This window comes from Manacus candei, unplaced genomic scaffold, assembly GCF_025592945.1.
Source record: "Manacus candei isolate 608988 ecotype Guabito, Panama unplaced genomic scaffold, ASM2559294v1 h1tg000013l, whole genome shotgun sequence".
Classification (NCBI taxonomy): Eukaryota; Metazoa; Chordata; class Aves; order Passeriformes; family Pipridae; genus Manacus; species Manacus candei.
Genome location: NW_026138061.1, coordinates 4,971,748 through 4,996,367, shown reverse-complemented (window position 1 = coordinate 4,996,367; position 24,620 = coordinate 4,971,748). Strand labels below are relative to the sequence as shown.

General features: G+C 40.9%; 1 long non-coding RNA gene across 1 annotated transcript in view; it reads right to left on the bottom strand.

The window, feature by feature from the left end:
* Nucleotides 1-300: 300 nt before the first annotated feature.
* LOC127467053 (uncharacterized) overlaps nucleotides 301-24,620 on the bottom strand; it is a 36,982-nt gene continuing 12,662 nt past the window's right edge. Inside the window, exon 3 of the long non-coding RNA XR_007902947.1 lies at nucleotides 301-1,049. This is a non-coding gene — a long non-coding RNA (uncharacterized LOC127467053). The remainder of the gene's footprint in view (nucleotides 1,050-24,620) is intronic.

The following is a 24,620-nucleotide window of genomic DNA, read 5'->3' as shown; positions in this document are numbered from 1 at the left end:
GCGAAGAGCAGACCAAACTGTCTCAACAAGCAAACAAATCAAAGAAAATTAAGGGTCTCTAACAGAGGAGAATTGCAAAGGCAAAAATAAAAATTAAATTGCAGTAAGAATTTAACACATCATCAGATCCACTCCCCGTGCTTGGCAAATATTGCAAAGACATGCAGAGGTAACACTTCTTTCCCTGAATGGGAGAGTTACTCTGGTTAGTGTTGCTGACATGCAGAGCTTTGGTTAATGCTGGACTGAAACCTGAGGTTTTTAATATTTCTGAACAAACTTCTGTTCACATTAGTGGGTAACACGTTATACAGACATGCTCTGTTGGATGTTCTTGTATTTTCATTCTTGGGGGAAAGGTGAAGGATTAAATCTCTGTGGAAGATACTGTAACTGTTTCTCATGCATAATTGCATATGCATAGAGTGAGCGAGAATCCCTCTTGCAGAGCAGAAATTGAATTGAGAGGGCCACCTAATAAAATTACCTGTGATTATTGCAATCTTGAGTATTTAATTACAATTTTTAACACATGGGCTCTCAGACTCCCCCAATGGAGCTATAATCAAACTGTGTCCCTAGTGGGGGGGAAAATCCAGCATTCATAACAAAAAAGATGACTGCAGCAAATGACGGCGGTTTTTACACAAAATGCTAACATGAAAGCTCTTGAGGCTGCTATGGCAAGAGATAAATATGTTGCACAGTCAGGATGACTAAGTGCTTTAACTATTTCTTTCCTGCAATGCATGTTACTTTGTCACACTCTTTGGTTAAATTTTGTTCTGGCACAATTCAGAGGGCAGGGTTGTTAAATCTGTGGTCTGATACGAAGGCCTCAGCCAGGCTACCTTGTCTTTTTTGGTTGCAGTTGATGGGCTCAGGTTCTCTGGAAATTCTCCTGGGGTATGGAGCCAAACTACTGTTTCAATCTCCAGGCTGATATACAGGTTCTGTGGATACTAAAGTAGGAGCAAAGATGAACCATTTTCTCTGTTCTTTCAAAAAAAACTGGAACGAGATGAGTGTCCTTCCTGAAACAGCAGCATCTACAAGAGAAAAGAAACAGCTAGTCTTAGACTGAGAAAGGCAGAGAGGAAGAAATAGCCCCAGGCAAGTGTTAGGAAGACAGAGGGGACATCAAACAGACTATCAGGGAGACACTTGCAGATAAATGGGAAATCCAGTTCTCAGTTCTGAGGTATTTGGGGGGGGGGGGGGGAAGATGGGAAAAAGTCACTACATCTTCATATCCCTGAACTTCTCTGGTAGAAAAGCTTTTGTATTATTGAACTATTGTTTGGCTTCAGCAGCTTCTCATTTCCGATTTTTTTTCTGCCACTGTGTAGGATAATGCACAAAACATACTTTCAGTACAAAAGTGGGGAGGATGCCAATCACACAGCAGACTCTTCACCTGCGGCAGCACAGATTTTCTGGGAACCCCTTTACTGTGTTCTTAAAAATGCAAGAACAGCCAACACAAGTCAGCCCCAGGGTCTGCCTGGCCTCTTCTCCTGGCTCTGCCAGTAGGCAGTGGCAGATACCTCAGAAAGAATACAAAAAGCATAAATTCTCTAGAAATACTTCACTGTACATGTTCCAGCACTCAGTAATCTGCCGCTCAGGCACTTGCTGAAGCAGTGCTGATGCCTCTTTGCGTAACCTTCCTTGCTGGATTTTCCAGCTAAGAAATTTCCACTGTTTTCATAAACCCTCTTTTCCCCCACACTGTCTCTTTTTTGCTGGAAAGGACAATATTGTTCATAAACTGCCACATAGGGTGGCGTGCACTCAGAGGATAAGACCAGCCTTACTTCCATCCTTGAGGCTGGTTAAATTACAATGATATACTGCCTTCCAGACTCCAGACATGCTTTTGGTTGCCTGAAGCAGACAGTGTATTCAGTCCATGAAGAGAAACTTCAATGAGAGCATCTGAGGCAATCTCAATAGAAAAGTCTTCGCTAAAATAAAATCTAAACAGAGAAACAGAGTGCCTTGCACAAAAGGTTTCAATGAATGCTTTTGAAAAAACATTTATTATTTCTAAACTATCACAGGTTGTCTGACGGAAGTGAGATTGTGTAAGAGACCAAAAAAAATCAGTTTGACATAGGGATACACACAAACTGTGGAGATTTAAACAGAGTTAGGACTGTTTCATACACCAAGGATATTTATGTTGAAAGTAATCTTCTTAGGTATATGAAAGTTAGGATGTTTTACTTGCTACCTTCTTTACTTACATCACTTAACCCATAAAAGTTGTGTTTGTTCTTTTTTTTATAACATACACTTGCTTTCCTTTCACTTCCATCAGACAAGAGAAAAGTATTAGTTGGGGAACTCTTTGTACTTAAAGTACACAAAGGCCTTTCCTGATCAATATTTGACATTTCTGCAGTCATTAACATTTTATGTTTGTTGTTCTCATAGTCTTCACTTGTTTGTATGTGAAATAAAACATGTTTAGCCCATAAGACTGATAAGTTAAGTTTGAGCAGTGTGTGTTATAGACTGGTACTAAGTGCCTTCAACTCAGACTGTGACATTACATGACCACCAGATAAAAAGTAATCGTCTGCGTTGTGTGTGTGCATGTTTTCACTTAAAAAAAACCAGCAGTCAAAATATTTGCTAGACAGTAAAGGGACTATTTCAGCACATGGAGACAGTCTGAGAGTCTTTTCAAGCAGGGGGAAATGCACAGATTGGAAAAGAATAAATTATTAAGAAAAAGTCAAAAAGGATTTGCAGTTTGAAAATGGTGTTAAACCTAATTTGCCCTTTCTTTGTATGTGCTTCTGAACTGAGGAATGACAATAATGCAGGTTTTTGACACTGGGAAAATTATTCCTCTTCACATTTTGCACACTAATTCAATGGATATTCTCATGTTACAGTTACTTGTAACACTTACCTGCCTGGCACTTAAGTACTATAGAAAGAAAAAAAAATGTCCAATGTACGCTATCTGTTAACAGAAAGCTTTTCACTTTATTTAAGACTAAGACTCCTTCCTGAACAGATTAGTTTACACTTGGGGTTTACTCACAATGCTTTAATTTATTCTTCAGCTCCACTCTTTGTATATATATATTTATCCATATATATTCCTATATATCTGTATATACTCCCCACCTGAAGTACTGCTTTCAGATCTGGGGCCTCCAGTATAAGGAGGACATGGACACAGAAAAGGGGCACGAAGATGATCAGGGGGCTGGAGCACCTCTCCTGTAAAGACAGACTGAGAGAGTTGGGGCTGTTCATCCTGGAGAAGAGAAGATTTTTTTATTTTCTTTGGGCAATTACTTAGAATTAGTAGGATTATTTCACAGATCTTTTGGGAGCCTTCCAGACTTACATACAGCACAACAAAGTATGATTTGCAACCAGTTTACAGTACACAGACAATGCAGTACACTAACCAGAAGGAAGCAAAACTGTAGCTGATTAACAAAAGGTAACAGAGGACAATCTGAAACTGTTGTTGGATACTTCTATGTTTTTGCTCTTCTTGTTCTGATTTGCCACACAATAATAATAGCAATAAGTAACTTGGCATTTCCATAATGTTGTTCTTTCTTGGCTCAGAATGGTTCTTTTCAGGTTTACTTAGGATAAAACAGGTCAATACCTCAGCAGACTGAGGGCAATCAGGCCAGAACTACTCATTAAGACTTTGTTTTTAAGTGTGTTCTCGATATTATCAGCTGCACACAACCCTACCTTCACCTGCTCTTAATTCCTCTGAGTAAATGGAGCAAGAGGAAATTTCTGGATTGGGTATGAACTAGCTCTGGGAGAATATACTATTGACCTTTTGTTGGTGTTGTCTTTAATTTACCGTTTGCTAATACCTGATCCTGTAGGTTAACAACCAGGTAAAGAGAAAGCCAGTTAAGAAGTGGAACGTGAAGATAAACTAGGTTTTAGAAAATATAAACCGCTGCTTGCCCATGCAAATGATGTGTGTGCATCAACTACGTTACTCTTAAGGTAAAAAATCTTCTGCAGCACAAGTGCAAATCACATCAGGTTATTCAAAATATGTCTGATTTAACTATTTTCATGTGTTCAAAATGTTTGCAATGCAACTGTGTGTTACTATAAGCTCTGTCTCACAAGACTTCTACAGAACTTACTGATAAAAATTTCCTTTGGCCTTCCTGGAAGAGGACTGAGGCCTATGCTGAGGGCTTTGGAAAACCTAGTAATCTAGGGATTGTATACAACTTTTTGTAAGTGTGCAATTAAGGCTGTGAGCACTGAAACAAAAAGTTTGCGCTTAAGGTGAGTTTGTGCCATGGTCAGATGGATCCTCAGGGGTTCTTGGCAGAGCGAGCTCAGACTGAAACTTTTGGCAGAGAAGTAAATATTGCGGCATTTTCTTTAGCTGTCATGTTAACAGGCTCTCTTCTATATGGCTTCACATCCTCCCATTGCTATTGATCCTTTAGGGACATCACATATCTCAGACTGTTAACTTACTGACAAATACAGGAGAAGCAGTGAGGCCGCTGAAACAAAAAGCAAAATCCTACAAGCCTTGTTTCTTTAGGAACACAGGGGTTAAGAGCATATCTACTGAACTTGTTTACTTCTTGATTCCCTGGAGTTAACTTTTGTCAGTAGGTTCAGGACAAAATACACGCAATCCAGATAAAGTTGCATCCTGTTGATTGAATTGCTATTCCTGATCTAACAATTCTTGATTAGAAGCTCAAACTCCTGATTCCTCAGCTGGAAAATTTTGACTTCATCATACCTCACAACATAAGTTCTTAGGACACAGTTGATGTGCTTGGATCTGCCTTCAGATGCAGAAAAGGATTTGAAAGTGTTCTATAGTCAAAAAGGCAGCCTGTAGGAACACAGCCTTTGCAGGATCTGTGCTGCTAGCAGAGGAAGACAACAGAAAAGGAAAGAGTCTTGGAAGGAAATTGGGAGTTGAGACACATCTCTTGCTTTAGCAGGTTGAACTCATAGGAATTTCAATAGAGCAGCAAAACCTGTTGCCCACAGCGAGATAACTTTGAAGAAACAGTTGTGAATGGAAACCCATGGGACTTTCCTGTCCTTTAAGCAGGTTTTTCCTGTATAGGGAATAACCTACTGCTCTCTTTCTTATTCTCTCCCATGCACACAGAGGACATAAATATTGTTGAAATGTCAGTCTTGATTATCATCATCTGTTCACACTGTCAGAACTACAGACTGCATTTTCACATGCAACCCCTTCTGATATCATCCCAGGACATTTCACTGAACTCAGATGTGTTATAATTACATCACAGAACAGACAGAATTAAAGGATTAAAGGCAGAACTGTTGAATAAATTGTATTTTCTATTAAAAATAAATAAATAAATAAAAATCTGGGTCTCTGTTGATTTGAATTTGAATCTTATTTAGGTCCCAAATAGAAATAAATTGATATTAAAAGAAATTTGTGATTTCTACTGAGTTGGACAAGAAATAAGGTTTATGGTATCCTAGAAAAATAATTGCAGCAACATTTTTTGTGTGCGTGTTATTATTCTAAGCCTAAAGTCAAGTATAAAGCATGTTCCACTGAAAATTCTTCTTTCTGTCAATGACATTTGGAAATTTTGAAATAAAATAACACAGCTACCCCTTTTTCCTGAATATTTTCATATTGAAACATTTATCAGTGTTACCTTTGCCTGTAGCTCAATCAGTTTTAGAAATTTGGATTTTCTAATAAAAAACAAAACATCGGTCATCACTCCACTCTCTTCAAAAGATGACACCCTGAATACAAGATCAATCAGCTTCTCATCTCATTTTAGACCAGACCAACATCAAGAGCTTAACTGACTCTGATGTTATAGGGGTTTGGCATATCAAATCGAAGTTTTGAGTCCACTATAACTTTTGGTCATTGGTGACCCCAAAATACTGTCCAGCAATCTAATGCAGATGTAAAACTTCATAACTTCATTCTGTTTCAGTCAAGTGAATGAGTTCAGTTTTCAAATCTGCTCTTTTTGAGAATCTGTTCTCTTTTGTGATTAAGTATTATTCAGTGCTTTCTAATAAAGAATACAGAATTGAATTATTTCTAATAAAGACTGAAGAATTAAATTAGCGAAAGAGTTAGGAGGAAGGTCATTGTATAAGTTTTTGTAAAATAAAGCCACAAGTGGTACACAATAAAATTATTTTCTTGAAAGTCTGTACTCCTTGCTGCTACCGTCTTTAAATCCTTTCCACTGAAAGAAAACAAAACCTGTGCTGGTTTTGGCTGAGATAGAGCTAGTTTTCTCTATATTACTGGGTATTTTGGGGCCGTGTTTTGGATTTGTGAAGAAAACAGCATTGATAACACAGGGATGTTTTAGTTGCCACCGAGCAGGGCTTACCTAGAGTCAAGGCTCTCACCAAACCCCACCAGCAAGGAGGTTGGAGGCACAGGAGTTCAGAGGGGACACAGAGGGGACACCTGAGCCCAGCTGACCCAAGGGATGTTCCAAACCATGGTCCATCATGCTCAGCATATAAAATTGGTGTGAGAAGAAAGAAGCAGGGGACATTCTGAGTGATGGTGTTTGTCTTCCCAAGTCACTGTTGCCCATGATGAAGTCCTGCTTTCCTGGGGATGGCTGAACACCTGCCTGCCCATGGGAAGTGGTGAATGAATTCCTTGTTTTACTGTGCTTGTGTGTGTGTCTCTTACTTTACCTGTCTTTATCTCAACCCATGAGTTTTCTCACTTTTACCCTTCCCTCTCCCATCCCACAGGGTAGAGTGAGTGAACAGCTCTGCGGGACTGAGTTGTCCACTGGGTTAAACTACAAAAATCTTGAACATTCAAAAGTAACACCCATCATCCACATATAGAGACTTACATCCCCAGCCATGTTTTCAAAGACTTTTATTTCCAAGTAGTAATATAGAAGTGCTGAACCAAAATTCTACTGGGAGAAGGAATGGAAAGACACTTTTTAATCTTCAGGTTCAATCACACTTTAGAGGACTTCAAGAAAATGACAAAGGACTTTCACAGTGGATTTAATTGATGACTCTTGTTAAAAGGCAGTTCCAGTACCTTACTTCACTGATGTTTAGAAACTGTTTTATTTCTAGCCTTAATGTGCTTAAGGGTAACATCAATTTATTCTGATGCCACTATTTCTTTTAGAATAAAGAGCTCCTCACAACTCTCATGTTGATATCCAATACATACTTATAACCTCCCATCTCACCTCATTATAGTGTTCAGTTTGCTAGGAAATGTAATCTTCACTAAGTATCACCAAGATTTTTCCGTACAAGACTTAAATGCTCCCTGCATGTACCATGACTTAGTTTGATGGTTGAATTGCTCTATCATCAGGATGTGATAATTTAGGAATAAGTAAGACTTGAGTGCGTATGGAAATTTAAGGGAATAATATGCTGTACTTTCTCAGTGATAAAGACTAACTTTGTTGTCCAGTACATCATAATCAGCTGACTTTTGCATTCAAAAGCCACAAAAGTTAGCAAGCAAGAGAACTAAAGATCATCATCTGTTAAGATAATAGTCATAGGAATAAAACTGGAGTATGTTAGATTTCTTTTTTGTGATTCCACATAATTTAACATAATTTCAACAATTGCTATTTATGTTTTTATGCCATAAAAGTAATGAATTCAGTGTCTTTTTTGTGGAGAACACAGTAAATGTTTTTCCAAGTACTTATGTGACACAGCAAGCTTGGGCCTCTTGGTCGATTTTAACCACACCTAAATAGGAAAATAATGATTTGGAGAGATGTATTCTTTGTACTATGGATAAAGGTTGGTAAGTACTACTGGTAGGAGAAGTATTCTCATTTTTGTGATCTCTAGAGGGAAACTATATCTCAGCATGATAAATCAACAAGTTTCCTTTTTAGACAAAGGAGATTTTTGAATACATTTTTGCTAAATAATAGATTTTATTATATTATATTACTAAATAATAAATACATTTGATATATCTTTGACAAACATTTGACAGACGGATCACACAGACATCTGCTGAATATCTCCAGGTTTCATTCTCATCTCTTTATCTCGTTCTGATCTATCTTGGTGAAAGTGCAGGGTGACTACATTTACAGTGGTTGGGCTGTACCCAAGCAAACCTGAACAAGTTACCTACGAGCTGGATCTTCAGACTGTTGTTTCTTGTTTTAAATTTTAAAAGAGGTCTGAAAAGTTCATACTTGCTCTTACAATCACATTCAATAAAATTTCTGTTCAAATGGAACATACCATAAATGCTATGTGGTTTCAATTAGTATCCTGCACCAATTCCAGTCATGCCAGTTTCCAAAAAATCACTATAAACTTTTGGAAGTTTTCAGGATGGGAGGAATTTGTATCAGAATAAAAATGTCAATATCAGTGTGTGCTTTGTGCTATGTCCATTTGGTGGAATGTGTCACACTGTTCCTGGAATAAGTCCTGCACATCCTGCTTAAATATGATCTCAAGAGCCATCTCAGTACATTGCCCTGCTGCTTGACTCAATGAAAATCATGTCAGGAGAGGGGCTACTTATCCTAGTTGATAAGTAGGACCGACAGGAGATGGTCACAAATCCCATTCCAATAGTTTATAACTACCTCATTTGCACACTGAGGATGCATCTTGAAAGTCTTATGCTTGAGTCAGAGCTTTCCCATAGTATTAAGGTTTATTCAGCTGACTGAAACATCTGTAAGAGCATCCACAGCTCTCAGACAAGAGAGTGAGAAATGAAATTCAAAGGCTTTCTCCGTCCCTGCGTATTCATGTGTGCCTTGGAATCCAGGCCAAGGATTTGGCTCATTATTGGCTATAGCCCTAGTAGTGATTTCTTTTGCAGAGAATGACACACATTCTGAGCACACCTAAATGCATTCTGCCTTTGCCCTGAAGGTAGTTTATTCTCTTCTTAAACCTGTCTTCAGATAGTTTGAACAAATAGTAGTTCAGACTAGTTATGACCTGTTTTTGCCCTGTTTTATTGTCTTGACAGTTATCTGGGCTTCTAAAATTTTTCTCACATGATTCACATGTCTTTCTTCTGCCTTGCATGCCAATTGTATGTGTATGAAAGGAAATGTATGGTAGGATGTAGCCATGCTCTTTCCCTTAACAGAAAATTATGGTATTTCAAAGTTATATTGACACTTGTCTTTACTACAAAATGTACAGTAGTGGTTTTCTTTCTCATTTCATATTTGGTTTAGGCCTTTTGCATCAACAGTGTAGCTGTTATACTTATTTGATGGGGAATTCAGCACTATGACAGTTTCAGATGGCATATCTTCTTCACCCAGGGCACACTGGTATCTTACTGATAATTGGTAGTTTTCAAAAGGAAACTTTTTACTGAGTAAAAAGCAACGGAAATGGAACAATATCTCTAAAAGAAATCTAAGTCTAAAATTTAACAGTAATAATGACTATGATGTTAATAGTGTATTAAATTCAAGAAATGAGCAATCAGCGTGATTACGAACCCCTAAGAGTTTTTTATTAGTGATGCCATGTATGGAGGACCATTCTGAAAAGGTGACATCATTTTAAGTACTGTCCTAAGTATCAGAGTTCTTAAGCCAATCTACAGCCTAGATGGATTAGTCAGAGGATGATAAGTGAAGTGACTTCTCTGATTAAGTCGCATGATAGGGTCATGGTAGACCCAAGAATAAGAGCCCTGTCTCATAGATCCTAAGCCAGTGGTTCACATATTGTGCTGCACTGTCTTTCTGTACCTTTTAAGATGGTTTCCAAACCCTAATGTGCTGTGTACACAGCTGCATCTATGCTGTAACCACTTCAGGTTTTCATCCCTGAAATGCATCATGGCTGCACGAAGCAGCACCAAACCAACATGACAGGTAGAGTGTTAGGAACGAAGGACAGTTTATGCAGCTGGCATTGAAAAGTCCTTAGTTTTTTCAAATAGTAAACTAAAACACAAGGGAAAAATACCAGGTTCCCAGTGCATCATTCTTTCCCTGCAGAATTGAAAGGAAGAATTGCACAAAGATTTGTAAGGGGGAATGAACTGTTCTATATGGAATACTGCTATTACACAGACACATTAGAATGAATGTAGCAGGAGTATCTGGAAGCAACAAATAATGCAACATATTCTCTGTTACAAAATTTTGAACTATTAAGGGAAAAATCGGTGGGATAGTGTCAGGTTTTCAGAATTTGTAAGTGTCTTCTCCTGACCTGTTCCTCAGTAATAAAATAGTGTGCCTTATCTGAACAATCCTAGCTCAAGAATGGAGTTGCCATTAGCTTCAGGATCAAGCATTCATTAACCTTGTTCAAAGGCAACAGTCATCCCTACAGGACAGTTCCAAGAGAAGTAATAAGGATCTGATATGGCTATGTATATGTCTAGAGCTCACATGAAAACAGTCTGTGTGTCAGTAGATAATTATTTTGTACGAGTTCTGGATGTTGGCCCAGATAAACAAAGGCATTTAGCAGTTGAAACTACAGTTGTTTAATGCTGAAATATTTTGCAAAGCCTTTTCCAAGAGCTGTCAACGTTTTCAGGCTGACCTGTGGCAAGCTGAAATAAGATGGTGCATGTTTTATTTATGGTGTTTCATTTTTATCTGTTCACATATTCATTGTTTTGATAGACAGTGCAATCTTTCAAGGATTTCTGTGGAAAGATACCTTTCCGTTACTAAATTGCTGTTTGAGATGCAATCTGCAGCAATGGTCAGATGTTGAGCCCACTCAGGACAGCATCCACAGAGTGAAAAGGCCTCACTAATAAAAAAACTCAGTTGTCTCTAGCATTTGGACATGACTGTCTTTTAACCTCTCCTTGTTATCCCAGGAAAAGGGTGGAGATTTTTTATAATGAAGGTTGCATAATACTAATCAAAAAGGGGAAAGAATGGAAACCCATTTTGCCTCACAGAAGTAGGAGAGACAACTCAAAAGAGGCCTCTGTGTCAAAGAGTTATTCCTTTGAGGAACCAGAGATGCGAGGGGTTAAAGATTCTGATAAAGAGAGCAAGGTATTACAGACTTCAGAGCCTGGAAAGTACAACACCTCTGTACCACCCTGACATGATAGCAATCTGACATCAGGTCCACAGAGAGCGTGTCAGTTCTGAAAACCATCTAGGGCAATGTGTCACCGAAAAAGAGATTTCAGGCACCTCTAAGAGATCCGTTTCCTACACTATACTCACAAATGCATTCATGGTACAGCCAACATAAATCTGCTAAATCCAACCAAGACCTTTAGAGCTGTGAGCCCTTCATTCCACTACTTAGGGGGGAAACATTAGGATTGCTCCATTCTTTCCCATCTGGTAGACACATAGGGCAGATCTGGGTGCAGTAGGCAGTCAGGTAAACAGAACGCAGCACATGGCAAGAAGGGCACAGCTTTCCTTATGTGTAGAGTAGTAGTAAGGATGCAGGCTGTTTTCCTTCAGCTAAAAGTCAGATATACCTGTCTCCTCAGCAATGAAATTCCTGCTATTCCTAGCACAGAACCCTTCCTTTAAGGAATTACTCAGTCCTTAATGTAAAGAAATGCAGTTGTTTGGCCAGAGCCACAATGGGTTTGCAGTTAGCTTGTGTTTTAGCTCATGCAGCAAAAAGACCTGAGGTTTATGCCTTTTATCAATGTAGCATTTAGAGGGTCAGAGATAAGATAGGACCTCAGGTTTTTTGTCACACATGTCAGGCCTTGGGGGAAGGAGGCCAAGTGGTACTGATGGAGACATCTTCACTTGAATATCTCCAGGACAGTCAGAGAGTGATAAGTAACAGCCAGGGAAAAGTGGAAATTTACTTTATAATGTGATCTGTTCACAGCTTCTCCTCTCCCCTGTGTCAAGCCGTGTTCACTTCTCAACTGTCAGGGTGGAACTTCAGTGTAACGTTACTGAAGTCCTTCGTATTAATTCATATGTACTTTGGTAAGAATTAAATTCGAATATAGCTCTCAAAAATTAACATTTGCATATCTCACTAGAGCAAATGAGTTGCACTGAGTCACCATGAAAATTGACTGACTAAGCTAAATGCATAGTTTGGCTAGTCAGCAAGTAGGATACTTTGTCTCCACTCCCACAGACAGAAATCCACACCAAGATTTTTTGGTGTGCAAATGAGCCTGATTTACTTTGATTATAAAATAGGCTCACAGCTTAATAAAAGAAACCAAGTTGTCTTAACTTGCATGTGCATGTGGAACCTCCATAAATTATGGTCATATATAATGAATGAAATAAAGCCACAAAAGTTACATGAAAGCAAATGTTCCAATCAAACTTATGCTATGGTGCAAATCTGAAGTGACTTCACCAATCCCAGCGAAGTTTCCCCAAGTTTACATTGGCTTAGCTGAAAACAGATTTTCCTCATTAGCATTCAGCTGAAACTTTCACATGACAAGATACATCACAAGGCTGACTTTTAAAGGTGCAGCTTTCTTCACATTACATGTAAGATTCCTGCTCCTTGTGCAGCCTGAAAATAACATCTTGGAAAAATGTCACCTCCAAAGGGGACTCAAGAGCCTTTAACATTTTGTGTCATTATATACTTCTACATGTGTGCTTGACATATCTAACAGTCCTCTATTCTTGGGTACAATATACCCAGTTCCAAGCACTGATGAATATCAGATTCCACCTGGCTTTCTGCTTACAATATTTGTTTCAGGGAAGGCATGTAGTATCTCCACCAAATTATGAGCGTTTACTTTTCCTACCAAGAGCTGAGAGCACCTCTTTCAAAATTCCTAAGGCAATCTGGTTGGAGCAAAAGTATAACCCTATTCTAAAATTCAGCATTCATCACAGCCATTGTTCAAAGTCTCAGCCTGACAAAAATGACAGAAAATCTGTGAAACTCCAGCCACCATATTTAACATGCCTAGGGGCTGGCACTGCTGTCATGTGCTAGAGATTTGCTTCCCAAAGGGAGAGTGAGCATTTACAAGCAGGCAAGTGGGTGGGTGCTCTGGCACAAGTGCAGCAGGTTGGTGTAAGCCCACTCCTCCAGTAAGCAGAATTGAGAAATAACCCCAAAGATCATCACCTGAGCTGATGCCCCTTTCAGTGACTGTAACACTACAAGAGCTCCAGCTGCGACTGACACGTTCTTCAGTGTATGAGTCACTGGGATGGTTTACTAAAGGTGTTCATGCGCCTGGCACAGAAATGATTTCTGCTGTTGACCTGTGAATTAAGCAAACTCACCAGCACACACCATGTTCCTCTCCTAGCCATGTTTTTTGATTCTGATGTTTTGAGCCCTTTTGACAACAGAAGATAAATCTTAATTCCAGTTTCATGTCTACCTCTGAGCAATGGCTATGCGTGGGAGTAACTGCAGGTAGAAATTTTGACCAGAGTTAGACCAAGTAAAGTCATTTCAGATTCACTTTTCTCTTTCTCACGCACAGGAATGCTCCTGTAGAAGGATGTTGTAATGAGGGTGTGACACACAGGAATGTCAGGAAAAAAATGAACTGGGTGGTTCTTTTTTTTCTAACATATAGAGATCTAGGGTAAGGGTTTAAAAAAATTATTGTTCTTTCCTGATGCTGGAGGTGGAGAAAACTGTTTCTGGGGGCCATGCTAACCTCAGAAGAAGCTCCCAGCTCTCATACCTCATAGGAAATTTTAATTGCTACCATGAAAGCTTGTCCTGGGTCACAGCAGCTGCCTCTTCAAGAGGTGAAATTCTCACCCCACACAGAGTTGGAAACTTCAACAGGAGGTAGGAGCATAGCAGGAACTTGACAGACTCAGATTCTTAAATAACCAAGCTACTTTAATACACAAAATCCAGGAGCCATAAACACCTGCCCAGTGTTGCCAAAGAGTGCTGCCACATTCCCTGTGTGCTGGGTCTGCAGTGGGCAGCTAAAGCAAGGAGCAGCTGTCTGCCCTCGAGGGAAAACAGTGAACAGCCCTTGTTCACACTCCTTTTTACTCTCAAAAGCATCTATTTACTGATGTTTAAAAACACACAGGAAGGTATAAGTGACTGCTACATGCTCCTTCTCTCTGAGGACTGCTTTTATCACAACAGGAGCTGGGTTAAGGCTGCCATTGCACGACGGGGAGTGCGGGGCTCCATTCTTTAGAATTGTTTCATTAAGGAAAAACATAAACAAACACCTCCCTGGAAAGCGGCAGGCTTTCTGTTTACTGTCTCTCCAGAGTTTCCAGCTGAGAAGCAACTTGAACCTTACTCTGTTTTGTGGTTTAATGCTATTTTTAGTGAGTTTAGCGTCATGAAGGCAGGTTTGAAGCTGTTCTCCTCTACCCTGAAGTAATGACTGAGACCCTTTTCCAGTGTTGAGGGTGGGGTTGAAGTAATCAACCCCATTCCAAGGTGAACATGTGATGGGGACTATCATTTTAATCTGCTCACCAGTCACAGACATGAAGAAGCAGCAAAGAGGAGTGGCCAGGAGGACTGACCCTCCTTAGAACTTAAAATTTGTTTTTCCTGAGAAAAAGAGAATAAACAAAAATCAGATGTTCATATAACAACATACTTCTCCTTTCCCACAGGACCTTAGGTTAAGCTGTGTTGTGGATGTCACACTCGGAAGGTAAGGTGGAGGTAGACACAAAAGGCACATCTGACTTCCAGCTAATGACAAGAGACTGTGACCTCCCTTTGTACCCACTCAGTGACAGAGGAGACACGGTGAGATAACACCATCTCCAACTGGAAACCATGCCCAAACTTCTCCTGTGAAAACAGATTAGGAAGAGGCAGGAGGACAAAGGAGCTGGAGAATGTGTTTTGAGCTTAAACTGTTGAAGTAGATTTGATAAATTAATTTTGGATATCAGGTCAAAATATGAGCCAAGTAAAAGTAAGGGAATCTTGAGATGAGGGACAACTTGGAGCTGCTTCTGTGACTTCTTGGTACTGAGTCAGGGAGGAGTTTGTAGCCTTGGAGCCAGCTCTACCCTCTTCTTGACAGAGGGCAGCAGTACACTGTGTGAACTGGTGAAGGGATCATATCCCACTCTGTTTCATAGTACGAAGTATTTGGGAGCTGCTGAATCGGGCCAAAATAAGAGCATAGGTGCAATGAGGAGTTTTTGTCAGCCATGTGCCCTAATAGTCCAGTTTTGCTACAGCAAAAATATCTCATTGACAAGTACAAGAAGGACAGCCCATCATAGCAGCCTTTTACACCTTCTGGAAAGTCATCTCAAGTGATTCCTGGTGATAAAACATTTCATTTTCTCCAGTTAGAGTCCTTAGATGATCAGATCAGATTTCATATAGATAAATTGCAGCCAGCTAGATAGAAAACAGTAAAATACTTCACTTGACACTTCCAATTTCAAGTTCAACTCAATGTCACAGAAGCAGCCTTGCTTAGAAAATATCTTTGAATCAAGATACTTAGTGCTTCAAGTACATCCAACAAGATCTATCTAAATAGCAGCATTAACAAAATGATAGTGTGTCCAGCCTCTGTGTGCAATAAAGAAGAAAGCACAGAGATTTTCTGCTTGGCTGTGTTTAACTCTTTGATGAAATTTTTCATCTGTAATTCTAGACTTCCAGATTTTTCCCCAGAAGTGGGTGGCAGACTCTGACTCGTAATGTATAAGTTTCTGCAGCAGTTTTAATGTGCTGCAAAAACTGAGCTTTAAAACAGAACAAAGAAAAGCAGTGAGTCCCAGTGGACAGGACCCAAACCACGTGTTTATAGGCAAGTACAGAAACCCCCTCATGATGGAAAAGATACAGTAGCAACCAAATTTTCATTTAAACAAACACCAGATACTAACCAGCTCTCTCTTCCAGATAACATCCATGACTTGGTGAACTGTTGCAAAAACACAGTCATCGTGTTGCTTAAAGAAAGTGAATGTTTGGTTTAAACACAGCTGCAAAAATACCTGGGAAGAAATCTAGAGCTTTGAGTCTCATATCTTTGTCAAAATGAAGTGCAGTGACAAGGAGGACCAACCACATGAAATACTTTCACGTTCTTCTCAATCATAGTTTGCATTGTACGTGTAAACAATCATGAGACTTCTTGTTTTGTAGCTAAATCTTACCAAACTAATATTACCATAAATTTACAATGTGGAAACCATTCAAAAGAACTTCTGAATCAAGCTGCTAGTGAAGTTTGCCCTTCTGCAAATCAAAGCCCTCAAACCTGCATAGTCATTCTCAGATTTTAACTGGGAGTCTGAGGCACCCTTGTACAGTAAGTTATTCCACTTGTCTTTCTTTTTCATTCAAAGGCAAACAGACTTTCTGCACTAGAGCCTATGCAGAGCCCTCTGAAATGGAGGGAAAGACTCTCCATCTGAGATTAGCTCAATTGGTTAAAACTTGGTGCTAATAATGCCAAGGTCATGGGTTCCATCTCCTGTATAGGCCATTCACTTAAGAGTTGGACTCAATGATCCTTGTGGATCCCTTCCAGCTGAGAATATTCTGTGATTCTCTGATCTCTGCCTGTGCTAACCAATGAGTTGAGAGAAAGTGAAAGCATAACAAACCTTATCACTCATATGCTTTCTGTCCATATTAATGGCTTGGGCTTGGCATTGAATACTTGTGGCTTCATTTCACATCAGAGATACATGTGACTAACTGTAGGTGTCTCAAATGAAGGCATTTACATCTCCACAAGTCACCTCACTTGCTGTCACAGAGAACAGAGAATTAAACAATGCAATTCCCACAGACTGCACGTGATGCAGCTCAAGCAGAGGACTATGTTTGCCCACATGAACTTGACTGTATTGACACAGTCCTTGATAAAAGGCTAGCAAGTATGCTGGATAGACGGGCAAAAGGATGCCATCCAGAGGGACCTGCACAGCCTTGAGAGGTGGCCCCATGCAAACCTCACGAAGTTCAGCAAGGCCAAGTGCAAGGTCCTGCACCTGGGTCAGGGAACTCCTCAGTATCACACAGGCAGGGTCATGGATGAACCTAGAAGGACTTGGGGATATAAGTAGGCAAAAAGTAGGTATGAGCAGGCAATGTGGACTCACATCCCAGAAAACCAACTGCATCTTGGGCTGTGTGGGCAGCAGATCAAGGGAAGTGATTCTGCCCCTCCACTCCACTCCACTCTCCTTAGACCCCCATCAAGTACTGCATCCAGCTCAGGTCTCCAGTACAAGAAAGACATGGACCTGTTAGAGGGGCTCCAGAGGAGGACCACAAAAACTATGAAAGGGATGGAACACCTTTCCTATGAAGAAAGGCTGAGAGAGTTGGGGTTGTACAGCCTAGAGAAGGGAAGGCTTTGGGGACACCTCCTTGCAGCCTTTTGGTGTACAAAGGAGCCTTACAGAAAGATGAGGAGAGACTTTTTACTGGGGCCTTTACCAAAATGACAAGGAGTAATGGTTTTAAAATAAAAGAATGAGAAAAAAACATAAATAATTTTTTACAATTAGGGTAACAAGATAGTGAACGAGGTTTCCCAGAGAAGTTCTGAATGCCTCATCCCTGCAAGTGTTCAAAGTCAGGTTGGACAGATCTTTGAGCAGCTTGATCTAGTGAAAGATGTTCCTGCCCATGTCAGAGGGGGGTTGAGTAGATGGTCTTTGAAGGTCCCTTCCAACCCAAACCACTGTGTGATTCTATGATAAGTAGTTTAGATGTAGGAACTACACTCTTGTCACCTACTGCTAGGAGAGATGGATTCCTTCCACAATCTCTGTGCTAGGCTGAGAAGTGTCAAGGCTGAGGCACCTGACAGTGTATGGTATGTAATGGTCAAGACAGTTGAAGTCCAGGCTGTGTGAAAAAAAGCTTGAACCCATGTTAAGGCATTCGAAATGCTGAGAATTTGCTTCTATGAAAGGCAGGTTTGACAAAGGCTTAGAGGGGTGGATAGGTCCTACAACTTCCCCATGAGGGGAAGAGGATGGGGCAGACGCTGATCGCTTCTCTGTGGTGATCAGTGACAGAACCTGAGGGAATGTCCTAAAGTTGTGTCAGGGGAGGTTTAGGTTAGATATTAAGAAAAAGGTTCTTCACCCAGAGGGTGGTTGGGGGCTGGAACAGGCTCTCCAGGGAAGTGATCACAGCACCAAGCCTGACAAAGTTCAAGAAGAGTTTGGACAGAGTCAGAGCTTTCCCATAGTATTAAGACTTATCCAACTGACTGAAACATCAGTCAGCCTTCAATATCAACTCTTGGGCACATGTGTGACTCTTGGGGATGGTCCTGTGCAGTGCCAGGAATTGGAGTTGATGATCCTTATGGGTCCCTTCCAACACAGCATATTCTGTGATTCAATGAAAGACTTTTTAGTCCCGTCTTAAGCTACCAAGTACACATGCCCTCACTATCTTCGGTATGCTCCTGAGCAGATATTAAATGCACACAACCAGTCAAAATAAAATTACCTTCTTCCTTTTTGGCACTACATGATTAGATGTTTGCTATTCTATCTGTATTGTCTATACCTGCAGTAGCCTTATAAGTCTGTTCTGATCCCTGTTCATGTGAAGACAACTACATTTTCAACACAGCAGCACTATACATGATGGCCTTGATTCCTAATGCCAAGAAATAGTAAAGCTTTGAGGAATGCTTGTCAACACATATGTTCCACTCCTGTGAACATAATCATCATCCACCTTCACATCAGAATTAAAGTACAAAATTGCATTCGCTGGGAAAGGAAGTGAGTGGGTAACTACTGGAGTAGCTTCTGGTTACAGTGGGCAGGACAAGAATAATGAGTTCGGCTTGTGGCAAGGAAGATTTACGTCAGACATTAGGAAATACTTTCTAATGATAAGAACAGCAAAGAACAGGAACTGCCTGAGGATGCTGTGACACCTCTACGCTGGAGGTCTTTCAAAACAAGTCAGACACACATTTATCAGGAGTGGCCTGGGTATAGGAGATCCTACCTCGGGTATCTGTACCTACCAGATAACTGCCTTTCAGCTTGATGCTGATACCATTCACACTAGTTCCCTATTGTTTTGAGGTTGTGGAACTGAAAGAAGTAATAAACTAATGAGACTCTTTGGATATTATTCTTAGCAGAAAACTTACCAGAAAGCAGGGAAGTCTGTAGGAAGATCTCAGGGTCTTGAAGCCCTCATCAGGTCCCTCTAGACAGCAGAAAATTATAATCATATTCCCTTACTTCACTCTGGTGAGACCCATGAGGCGGTGGCCGTGACTCTCAGGCCATTCAGTCACCTGATGTTTGAGTTCTAGGACATTACCAAGCCACACGTAATGGAAAAGAGTGGAAAAATCTCTCAGGCATATTTCAGACAACACACAGGGAGCGCAATGATCTCTCATGAGCTACTAATCTACCAAACCTGATACTGCCTGGGAAAATGAAATTCCACGAAACAAAATGTCAGTGTTTTCACCCATGAATGGATGGTGGTTACACAAGATAAAAGGCATCATAAGCAGTACTGCACTTAGACATGTAGAGGCAACTATGGGAAAATTTTATGCTATAAAAAATATACATATATAAAATCTAGTCAGCAATAAATAACATTCCCAATGCTTTTGCTTTTCGCCTGTCATTCCTCTGCAAGGCAGGAAGGACTTCTGGGACTGATACAACTCAACCAGACAGAGAGTTTATCTCTAGATTCTCTATTTCCTTTTGTAAAAGGATAAAGAACAGGGCTTACATGTCTTCTAATTTTTTAGTCTCGGTTATTTCCCACACACATATGCTTCCACTTCCTCCTTCATCAGTAGATAATTTCTTGCATCAAGTTGCTGAAAGACTCTGCCAATTTATAAAATTTTAGACTATTCTAAAATTAAAAAAAAAAAAAAGAAAGTAATGTGCAGTTCCAGTGGTCAGGAGAAACAATATACGCACTGACTTCTGCTTATCGGTGTCTTTAGTGAGTATGTGTCATAAGTAATTGGTGACCAGTCTTTGGTCTGGATTTTACTCACAGAGTAAAATACTATCTTTGAATAAATTCAAATAACAAATAAAGATATAAATACCAGCTTGTTCCCAAACTAACCAGGAAAAAAGGGAAATGGTCTCAGTTATCTACATAATTTATTAAAACGTCTAAAGCCAAGTTTTAACTTGCTTTAAAATCTGGACTAATCCTATGAATGCCACGCATAGTGAAGAAATTGCCAAAACCTCTTGACTCCCTCTCACAGACATTTATATGGGGATTATCAGAAGCACTCAGCACTGGCCAAATACTGTTCTACTGGAGTAAACAGAAGCAAAAATTCCCCACATAGAAGTCTGAAAAGTCTTATATAATAGTTCTGTGAAGGAGAATTAGGCTTAAGTGACGTTTTCATTATCATAGTTTCACAGTGAAATAGTTGCTTCCAGGGAAAACCCCAGCCCAGTTCAGTGTCATATGGAAAAACAGAGCAGGAACTTTTCCCTCATACCAGACCTGGTGCTTACAGTAAGAATTACCTGTGCCTTTGCCCTGCACTTAACATTTAACACACACTACACAAATATGGGTGGCACATTTTCCAAATAAAAGGTTTTACAAAGGCAAACGGGCATAAGCAGTGCGAACCCAGAAGAATTGTCCATGCTAGAGCTCCATCTAGCTATTAACTCATCTGTATCAAGCACTAGAAGCAACTTTGCAGATCGCTCACCTTGAAAATGCACATGGTTATCATCCAGCTGGACTAAAAGAAAACATATTCTCCTATTAATGTGCAAATGAGCAGTGTTTAATAGTGCTAATAAATGTTGCACAAGAAAAAAAAAGTGTCCTTAAAAAGATAATGGTAAGTAGCTGATGAGCAGAAGGGTTTTGTAGTGACTAGTTAGCCACCCCTTGTGCTGCCCACTGATGCCTCTGGACAGTTGTTTCATTAGGAGAAGCTCCACATTAAGCCATACTGCTTTTTCAAATAGAAAACTATCCAATTAAGAATCTTATTTCTTCTGAGCAGTCAACTATGTAGGCTTAACTGAACTCATGATGATGACTAAATCTTTTTAGCCTTTGTAATATATTTTTACTGTGTGCCCCTGTGTGAGACGGAAATACTTAAACTGATAATGACAACAGGGTGGGAAGGTATGTGTCAGGCAAAATGCTGTGACTAAACTCCCATTTGCAGCGAGGCAGCAAGCTCAGGCACTGGCAGGAAAAACATCTCATTGAATCAGCACTTCCCAAACCAGTGTGTGAAACTGAAACATGCATCAGTATTGCCAAGTTTTGCAGCAGAGAACAAAGGATGCCTGGAAGTTGAATTGGATCCTAGTGCTTAAAATCTTTCAGTATAGGATGCTGCCCTACTTCTAATTCTTTGGTTAGCTTATGTTGCATTGGCTTGGGTATCTCTCCACAGCACTATTCTACATAGTGCAGACAGGCAGACTCCCACTTTTTTTATTCATCAATTCTCCCCACATTTTGTTATTCCTGCACTCTTTTATCCATTTTTAGGAAAAGTAAATACACTCTGCTTAGATCCTATTGAGCAGCAATAATAGTCTAAGCCATGGGAGTGGGAACATTTCCCCATTTTTCTTGCCATGTTTTGCAAAGCATGCTGCTGAAGGGGAAAGTGCTTGCAGGGAACTCAGTGATCTTGGCTTTACCCAGAGAAAATTCCTTGCTCACTAGGGAGGTTTTGAGAAAAGAAATAATTCTGTGACCCTGTTACTGAGAAGCTTCAGGCTGGTGTAAAACTATACCTACCAATCCTTTGCAAATGGCAGCCACTTTATTGCCATTTGAGAATATGCTTTAGATGTTCCTCTAGGACACTGCACATGTCCTGACTGGTGAAGCAATGCAGTTATTACAATTGACCTAGACTTAACCTTTGATCCTTGGAGAAGGGCTCTTAAGTCATTTTTTATTACTCATCTCTTCTGGGTCATGCCTCTGCATCTTCCTCTGTCACAATCCTTTTCTAACTCACCTCCAGGACAGATGCTGCTTGGCTTCTGGCTGCATATGCCAAGGGAGAAATACACTCTACCTACTTCTGCTAATACCCCAAGGGCCCCACTTATCTTTCTGAAGGAAGCCTGGGAAAGTCTAGCAAAAGCAGGCAGAGCTGTGTTTTATACCTCTGAAGCCTTTGATGAGAATATGAATTGCAGCATGCAGTACAAAGTTGACTTAAGGAATGCCACAAGGCAGCTGACTCTGAGGGCAATTCAAGTGAGTAAAGCACTGCCTTGCTTGTTTGTTTAGACACAGACACAGGGCTACTTCAGCAATCTCCTGGTACAGAGACACCCTGGTGTTTGCACAGTGCCTTGTGGACTGGGGTCATTCCAGCCTGTGCTTGGAGGTGCAAGGGAAAAACCAGTCAAACCAGGATGGCAAAGCTACATTCATTGCCATGTTCTGCAGGAGATACAGAAAGAACTACCCAGGCCCTGAGCCTGTCATCTGGGGAGCTCAGTTTCCTGTGTCTTTTTCTGTGTTACTGCCAGCATTTCTTTACAAATCACAGCCTCAGGTATTGCTTTCTTTTTGATTACAATGAAGACGCCACTGGCTTCCCCAAGTTTTTTTCCTTCAAAAATACTCTTGACACAGTACAAGTGTGAACAGCCTTCACAACCCTGTGATGTACCTATCAATGTCTCCAAACAGCTGTGGTGGGTTGTTGGCCCTGGCTGGACAGCAGGTACCCACCAAAGCTGCTTTTATCACTCCCCTCCTCAGTTGCATAGGGGAGAAAAAATATAACAAAAGGCTCATGGGTCAAGGTAAGAACAGGGAGAGATCATTTACCAGTTACCAAGGGTAATATAGTTTAATTTATTCCCAATCAAATCAGAGCAGGATAATGAGAAATAAAATCAAATCTTAAAGCACCTCCTCCACTCCTCCTTTCTTCCTGAGCTCAACTTCACTCAACATTTTCTCTCCCTCCTCTCTCCCAGTGGTACAAGGGGATGGGGAATGGAAGCTGTGGTCAGTTCATCACTCATTGTCTCTCTCTCTCTCCTTCCTTCTCAGGAGGAAAACTCCTCACTTTCTTCCCATCTCCAGCATGGGATCTCTGCCATGGAGACATTTCTCCATGAACTTCTCCAATGTGAGTCCTTATGACAGGTTGCAGTTCTTCATGAACTGCTCTAACATGGTCGTTCCCACAGGGTGCAGTCCTTCAGGAACTGCTCCAGTGTAGGTCCCTCATGAGGTCACAAGTCCTGTCAGCAAACCTGCTCCAGTGTGGGCTCCTCTCTCCACAGGGCCACAGATTCTGACAGAAGCCTGCTCCAGCACAGGCTTCCCATGGGGTCTCAGTCTTCTCCAGGCATCCATCTGCTCCAGTATGGAGTCCCCCATGGGCTGCAGGTGGATCTCTGCTGTGGACCTCCATGGGCTGCAGGGCCACAGCTGCCTCACCATAGTCTTCACCACAGTCTGCAGGGGAATCTCTGCTCTGTTGCCTGGAGCACCTCATCCCTCTCTTTCTTCTCTGACCTGGGTGTCTGCAGGGGTTTTCTCTCTCATATTCTCTCTCTGGCTGCTGTTGAGCAGCCATTTTTCCCCCCTTCTTAAATCTGTTATCCCAGAGACACTACCACCATCACTGATGTGCTCAGACATGCCCAGCAGTGGGTCTGTCCTGGAGCTGGCTGGAACTGGCTCTGTTGGACACAGGGAAAGCTTCTGGTAGCTTTCCACAGAAGCCCCCCCTGCAGGTCCCTGCTACCCAAACTGTGCTACACAAACCCAATGCAATAGCAAAGGGCTCAGACATAGACACGGTCCTGTGTCTTGCAGGGCTTGCAGGGCTGAGGTGAATGGGAATTCTGTGAATATTTCACAGGATGTCACATCTCCTGAGTGGATGGGATCATGCTGAAGTGCTACAGAGAGCTGTAAGCCCCAGCAGACCTTATTAGTCTGCACCCTCCTGTGTTCTGGAATTGAGCACAGTTCCCTGCCAGCCTTCTGATGGTAGGTCCACCTCAGGAGCCTCAACATGCTTCCTGACAGCAGGCCATCAGCCATCACTGCCATGGTATGCCGTAGGCAGGCATTGCCTCGTTTGTGTTCACATTCAGAGATGAAATTCTCCCCAGGCTCTTTGACTGACTTCTCCCAGTGGTTTCCTAATGAGACCGGCCCATTGCTACTCTTACTGCCTTGGGAATGTCCTCTGGGGATGATTAAAAACATTTGGCTTGCTACAATATTCAAATCAAATACATAAAGCCTACTAGTCAATCCCTAGTAGTGACTCTGCTCATTTTCAGGATTTAGAGATCTTAGAATCTCAAGAGTGTATTTTTTAACAGCATTATCTTGACTGCTGCAGCACACATTGGGGGAAAAATGTGCAAAACACACCAAACATACAGATGGCTACAGACACAACTGTAGCATTGTGGACTATGACAGACCTACTATATAAACCACACAGGACTAAAGCATACAGTGCCTTGACCCAGCTGTTAATGGAACTGGGATCCTCAACCCACTTGTGACATGGGTTGTTATGCCAAAACCAAAGAAATAGTTCATCAATAGCCACACACCATTGGCCTTTTGTTTTAAATAAAAGGGATGAGAAGCACTGTTAGGTAAACTCTGCTGTCCTGACTTGATTTTAACACAGTGAGTTCCAACCTAGATCTGCT